The sequence below is a fragment of the Myotis davidii genome, unplaced genomic scaffold, assembly GCF_000327345.1.
Source record: "Myotis davidii unplaced genomic scaffold, ASM32734v1 scaffold68, whole genome shotgun sequence".
Lineage (NCBI taxonomy): Eukaryota > Metazoa > Chordata > Mammalia > Chiroptera > Vespertilionidae > Myotis > Myotis davidii.
The window spans coordinates 2487877-2495874 of NW_006300376.1; positions in this window are offsets into that span (position 1 = coordinate 2487877).

Sequence of the window (7998 nt, forward strand, 5' to 3'; positions counted from 1 at the left end):
GGCACTTAGTTAAGAGGTTTTATTCCCTCCCTAACTTCAGGGGAAAATCCCTACCTGGGGAAACAACCCCTCTCAGAGAGGTGACCTTGGTCAAAACACAGCGCCAAGAAGGTGAGCAAACATATTAAGAACAGTACGCCATATATGCCAGGTCCCTTGAAACAGCAAGGATGGACCGGCTCCCGGCAAACCATCTATTTCACACCTAGGTATATATTCAAGCAAAATAAAAATACATTCACACAAACACTTGTACATGAATATTCAAAGCATTATTCATTCCAAAAATGGAAACAATACACATCTATCAAGTGATGAATCACATAGACAAAATGTGATATATCTACACATTATAATATTATTCAGCCATAAAAAGCAAAGAGATATTGCTACATACTTCTTCAATGGGGATGAACCTTGAAAACATGCTAAGTGAAAGAAGCCAGACACAAAAAGTCACATACTGTATGATTCCATTTATATGAACTGTCCAGAAAAGACAAGTCTGTAGAGATGAAAAGTAAAATTTGTGTCATACTGCACACAGTTGTGCAACAATTATCACCACTAGATTTCAGAACTTTTTAATTATCCTACAAAGAAACCCCACATCCATTAGCAGTGACTCCCTATCCCATTTTCCTCCCAGTTCTCAGCCAAGGCGGGGGGCCCAGTGATCGATCACCCCACAGAGGGAGGCCAGGCCAGCCAAGCAATCGCCCCCCATGCCTGTTGCCTGCAGAGGGAGGCGACTGTGGTGGTGGTGATGGTGGGTGGGGGCAGGGCCTCACAGATGGCAAGCAGTGGCAGCGGTGGGGGTGGGCCAACTCCTGGCAGCCAGGGGAAGGAAAGCCCTGATAGGCCCTGATCGCTGGCCAGGCCTAGGGACCCTACCCAAGGGGTCCCGGATTGCAAGAGGGCACAGGCCGGGTTGAGGGACCTCCGCTCCCCCCCCACACACACACATCTTGTGCATGAATTTTATGTATTGGGCCTCTAGTATTCATATGAAATTCTGGAATAAGCAAAACTAAATTGTGTTGGGGAGAAAAATCAGAAGAATAGCTGCCTCTGGAGGAGTGGGAACAGGGATTGACTAGCAAAGAGCATGAGAAAAATTTCTGGGGTGGCAGAAATTATAGTAATGTTCTATATGTCAATAGGAGTTTGGTTACACAGCTGTATGCATTTGTCAAAACTCAGGGAATGTACATTTAAGATTTGTGCACTTCATTGTATATATTTTACATTAAAATGCATAAACAAATATGAACTCAAGTTAGTGATAAGTATGCTTAAGTATTCAAGTGGAATAATGGATGAATAGAGATAATAGAGGGTTAGGAATGTAATATAGTAAATGGAAGAATATTGATGGTTGGATGTACAGGTGTGCACTGAGTCATATTTAAAAATTTTCGTAACAAAACATGGGCAAAGTGAGGGGTAAGGGGGATAGTGCCAACAATAAAAGAACAAAGCAAAACAAAAAAACACACAAAAGCCCATGGGTGAAGAAGGAACCCAATATGAAGACTTTATTACCTATTCTTCTGACCTCCAAATTCCATCTTACCTACTTGCCTCTTTTTCTGCTACCTGTTAGGTATTTCAGTTTGATTGTGGAATTCATCTCCAGCCCCTATAAATCATTCTTGCTCTCCTTGTTTTTGTTAAGGGTAACATCATTCTTCTAGTGGTGAACATTTCTCATGGTAAAAATCACATTTCTTTTCCTTCTTTCGCCTATGCCTTCTAATCCAACAAAGCTCTAAATTCTCCTAATTTTCACTTTATAATATCTTACTTCTTTTCCCTTTAGCACCACCAATAACCTGCATCCTAGTGGTCATTTCAATGGAGAAATAGACTGGCCTAGCTAAGAAAATAATTTCCTCATAATTTGATGCTCTATATCTTTTTACATGCTCACTGTAGAATGGTTCCTGATAGAATATATTTTACAATTTACTTGGATATTATAAGTCTTACAACTCTAATTCTAGCTTCAGTTCCTTTCAGCTTGCCTGTTAATGACTTGCAGTCAGTTTTGGATGATTTAGATGCATTCACCCCTATCCATTTTGCAACTAATTTATCTTGAAAGATTCACCAAGGAGTAAAATTGCTTATCATAGATGCCCCATGAGCATTTCATTAACTCCTCCGGACACCCCGCTCACCATGGCTACACTAGCTGGCCATCGGGAATATCAACCTTAAAATTTTCCCATGTTAAAATTGCAGCTAAGACATAATAACTTGGGGCCTAAATTATCTATGTATCTATATGCTGAAGTAGAATTAAGTTGTATGATGGACTTGTCTATCAAAAGCATTTTCCACCACAGGAACATGTAGCCTGATTTTGGGAAGCTTCATCCTTATTTGGTTGGCAGAGTACAGGGGCCTTTTGTTTTGCTTTTCTTTTTTAACAGGGGCCTTGTAAAGACCTCCAAGTCTTTAAACCCTGTGTTAGCCAGTTCTTTATCATGGAAATTGCTTTAAAAATATGCAATCCAGGGGTGAAGGGATTGAGCAAAAAAGAGAGAACTCAAGGACATGGACAACAATTTGGTGATTGTGGGGGTTGGGTGGGGGAAAGTGTGGAGGTAGAAGAGTGCATAGAGGGGATAAATGGTGATGGAAAAAATAAAATTGAAAAAAAATGCAATCCATTAGTTTTTTCAGGTATGTTAAACTTTAGCCTCAGAGGAAGCCAGGTCATCAGGGAGCTATTTAACTGGTCTCTAGTGTAAGTTTTCCATAAATTGCCATTTGTCGAAATGCCATTAGTTACCATGAATCTATAAGAAAATGACTTCAATTCATGATTGTATACATTTATTTACAGCTACAAATTATTGAGCTCTTATTCTGTCAGGCATCATGCTAGGTGCTCTCAGTGTACCATTTAAATTTAATCATCCCAACCATCCTTTGGAGTAAATAGTGTCTCCATTTTATAGGTCGGGATACTGAAGCTCAGACAGGATGCATGGTCCAGAAATGGCAGTCTTAGGATTCAAATCCAGGTTTATCTGATTTTTAAATCTGGTTAAAAAAAAGCTTTTAAAGCTTACCCACTAGGAAAGCTACTGGGAATTTTCCCATTATATCACACTATACAGCCTAAAGCATCTGTATGAGGACCTTAACAAGCATTTATTTTTAATCTTATTCTGGTTTAATCCTCTCCATGTTTTTTTTTTTTTTTAATCACTTCACTGGTTTTTTCAACTATTTACTTTTATACCATTATAATGATATATTTTTAATAAACTGCTTAAGATCCTTTTGGGTTTATTTTCCATTGAGGTAAAGGAAAAGAAATCAAAAAGCCCGTCCGAAATCCTGTAATTATTACTTTTATTTAATGTTGGCTGGATTTTTCTTGTGTCCCTTGCCGTTATTAAATTTTCAGGTTTATGTGTACACACTGCTTAAGTTATGAAATAACTGAGGAAAGACTTGTATTTTCCACTGTCCTCTGGTGCTTATAAACACAGTGAGTGAACTTTATCCTAGGCTTGCACAGCCAACACACATTTAGCCTTGGTATACACAATCAGATGTTTGAGGAAAGGGAGTTTGAAACAGATTGAAAAGTTTATACTAAAAGCTATTGTGAATATTCTTTGAGTGTCCAGGGTATGACACAATTTACAGAATCCCCGTCTACTTATTGGTGTCTTGTAACCAGATCTTTTACTGTTTGTTCTAAAACCCTACAGGCATTTGTCTACAGGTGATTTCCTCATGAATCACCCTTGTTATTTTAGCTCTTCTTCTGTGCCAGGCTGTCTTTCCTAGATGGCCCAAGGTCCTCTGTGTTTCCGTTGAGCTGATGTCAACTAGCCAAGGACAATATTCTGCGTCCCTGGTTTCAAGTGGTTTTCTTGGTAACGCTGAGTGTGGGCCAACACGGAACACTGGTTTTCCCACTATTTGCTCCCTTGGCTCTGTGTGGTGATACGGTGCCTAGTTTTGTGAGTTCATCCCAGTTTTTCACTCTAGCCATGCTGTTGCTGCCAAATCTAACCTCTTTGTTTTGCTGTCCCTTATCAAAGAACTCATCTCACACTGTCCCACCTTCGCCTTTCAGAAGTGCTCTGCTCTGGCAGCCCTGCCACTAACAGTTTTAGAGTTTAATTAGCCGAGATACAGAAACCGTTTCTCACTTTAATTCCCAGATGGCAATTTGGCAAAATGAGATCTGCTAGAGTTAGGGGAAAGGTGGAGAAGAACAAATTAGGTATCATTTCATGCTAGTTGGGTATTGTTACGTGAGGACGGTCAATGTTTCACTCCCCTATTTTTAGATTCAAATTGTTAGTGCAGCTAAAGTAGAAATGAGAGCTATAGGAATAAGAGAAATTACATAAAAACTCTTAAAAAAATTTTATTTCAAATTATGCACACATAAAAGAAGACTAGTGAAAAGATTTATTTATTCGCTTGCTTTTTACATCTTACTAGCTCCTTCAAATAAGGTGGTTTTCTCTTGTTATAAAGTGATATAATTCTCTCTCATGAATTTCTTCCTCTTTCAGGGATTTAGTCAAAATTTATGAGGACCTGCACAGGAAGTTTTTATATGAAGTTTACTGATTATTTGGGAGTGGGAGGATCCCAGTGAGGAGAGAAAACTATTGAAAACTAACGGGCAGGTTAAATTCCTATCATGCAACATTCCAGTGGTTTCACTTCTTATATTTTTCCCTCATGTACTTCATATTTACAACAGGTTTTTTTAATCCTCACCCAAGGATATGTTTCTTGATTTTAAAGAAAGAGGGAGGGAGGGAGGCAGGGAGGGAAACAGAAAGAGAGAGAGTAAGAGAGAGGAGGGAGGGAGACAGAGAAACAGTGATATGAGATAGAAACATTGATCGGTTGCCTCCCATATGTGCCCTGACTGGGGATTGAACCTGCAACCTTTTATTTTATTTATTGATTTATTTATTTTTTCTGTGTACGGGATGATGCTCCAACCAACTGAGCCATGTGTTGGGAGCTAGAAAATATTTTTTAAAGTGAATTTATTAAATAATAATTCAGCTTTCTACTTATACTTATCAACAATATGTAAGTGCCAAATGAGAATGCCTGATCAACATGTGATGATGATATTCTGACAAAGACAAAGAAGTCAGTGGTGAAACTTTAGAGAGAGTGGTATGATTTTCATCGGATTTTTTTTTAAATTTTGAATACAGGTAGCCATTAAAAGCTTCTTTTGGCTTAAGGTGCCCACATAAAGAGAACTTGTAAAGATAGTCAATAGGGTAAGAAATCATAAGGAATAGAGAATCTGGAGTAAGGAAGGCCCTGGGCCTCCTCACCAAATTATCTACAAGTTTCTTATATAGGATGATACTATAGGTCCGGTGCATGAATTTCAGAGTGGGGGGGGGGGGGGGGCGTGGGGGTGTCCCTCAGCCCGGCCTGCATCCTCTTGAATCTGTCTGGGACATCCCTCTCACAGTCCAGGACTGCTGGCTCCTAATTGCTCACCTGCCTGCCTGATTACCCCTAACCACCTCTGCCTGCTGGCCTCATGCCCCTAACTACTCTCCTGCTGGCCTGCTCACCCCTAACCGCCTCTGCCTGCCAGCCTGATTGCCCCCTAACTGCCCTCCTCTGCTGGCCTGATCATCTCCTAACTGTTCCCCCTTGTTGGCCTGATCATCCCTATGCTGGCCTGATCACCTCCTAACTGACCTCCTCTGCTGGCCTTATTGCCCCTAACCACTTCTGCCTCAGCCCCCGCCACCATGGCTTTGTCCAGAAGGACGTCCGGAAGATGTCTGGTCTAATTAGCATATTACCCTTTCATTAGTATAGATTACTTGGATACAGTAGTCTCCTCCTATCTGTGGTTTTGCTTTATGTCATTTTAGTTACTGGTGGTCTGAAATATTAAGTGTAAAATTCTAGAAATAAACAATTCATACATTTTAAATTGTGTGGAGTTCTGAGTGGCATGATGAAATCTTGAGCTGTCAAATCCAACCAGCTGGGGACAGCAGTCATCCATTTGTCCAGCTGTATATACCACTTGCCCATTAATTAGTAGCCCTCTTGGTTATCAGGTTGACCATTGTGACATCACAGTGCTTGTGTTTGGGTAACCCTTATTTTACTTAATGCCATATTCCTATAACTTATTATACTATACTAGAGTCCTGGTGCACAGATTTGTGCACATTGAAAGGAAAGTAATTAGAAGAAATATTTTAATATTGCTATCCGCCCTCTATAATAGAAGTATCAACCAAATTCATGATCGACAATGACAGATCAAAACACACGCATGTTTATATTCCATACAGTGAGAAAAACTGAAGTCATTTTCAAGTTCCACCATTTCTTACTTTGTTTCAGTCGGTCAAGTTTCTAAACTTTCTAAATCTCTGTTGTCTTGCTAATGAAAACAAAATAGGATTCTACAGTCTCCTATCTACCTACTTCAGGACTTCTATGAGGATCAAATGAAATGAGGCATGGGAATATGTTTCACAAACATTTGGTTGAACTGTAAAATGTTTGCACCTGGCTATAAAGCAAGTCAGGTTCCTGAGCTGAAGAAACTGCAAGGAGGCTAGTTGCTAGGGAGAGGAAGCCGGATGTTGCTACATGACATCATTACCTGGCACACACAGTGACTACTTCCAGGTTGGGCTGGGCGCCACATTTTGTGCCATGGGGTTTTGGCAGTGTTGGCTGCAATTTGGTGGGGTGTTGCTCTGGGGTGGTGGCGGGGCCTGTGTCCCACTTGGGGGAAGCCAAGTGTTGGTTAGTCAGGGCCAGGTCTGTGGTGCTGTTTATTTTTAAATGGCCAGTGTGTGTCATGGCAGCTCCTGCATTGAACGTCTGTCTCCTGGTGGTCATTGAGCATCATTGCTACTGGTTGGAGGGAAGGATGGACACTTAGCCTTTTATATATAGACGAGGCAAATGCACAAAATTTGTGCAAGAGTAGGCCTTCCTTTCCCTGGCTGCTGGCACCAGCTTCCCTCCGGCCCCTGGCAGGCACCCAGGACCGGGACTTCCCTCGCAGCCCCAGCTTCGTCCAGGACATCCAGTCTAATTAATATATTAAGCTTTTATTATTACAGACTGTTATAATTGTTTTATTTTATTATCAGTTATTGTGCCTAATTTATAAATTAAACTTTTATCATGGTTATGTATGTGTAGGAAAAAAATATAGTATATGTAGGTTTCAGGCATAGATAGGGGGTCTTGGAACATATTCCCCCCAGAAAAAGGGAGACTACTGTATATTGAAACTTTCTCACTAAAACCAGGTTTCACAACCTACCAAAGTTTTAAGTCCAATATGGTCTGTTAGATTACAATTGATGTTTCTGGGACACTAATGAGTTCATTTGTGATCAGTTAATAGGAGAAAGAGCTCAGTGTAACATGGAGTTGTTCTGGTTTCTTGGCATGGGGGTCTGGAACAGCAGAAGTAAAATTTTACCCTTTAGCATGAAAGAAAGTTCTCATTCGGTGCAGGTCTATTTTTAGAGAAGCCCCAGGTGCCTCCGGGGGAAGCATACTCCCAGTCTTGCATGACTCTGGGCCCCAGCAGGTTGCACTTCCTCCTGTGATCAGAGCTCCTCCATCACATGTTGAGTTGCCTGTCTGCCTGATTGTCCAGATGATCTCTGGAGGCCTCAATTATTGTTTTTGTTAATATTTTGGTACAAAGATACATATGTTTTGAGAGGTTCATTATTATAGTTATTTTTACTGTAAACTCTGTTTTTCTTTTTTTAATTAAAATATCGTTAATATACAATATTATATTAGTTTTGGTGTACAACATAGTTATTCAACATTAATACAGCTAATAAAGTAAATAAGCTGTTGTTTTTAATGGACATTTTTGAAAAATGCATCGTTTTTCAGGAACATGTGTCTTGTGTTACAGTAGAAATCCTGTACTCTGCATTTAGCAGATGCTTAATAAATGCTGGCAGATTACAT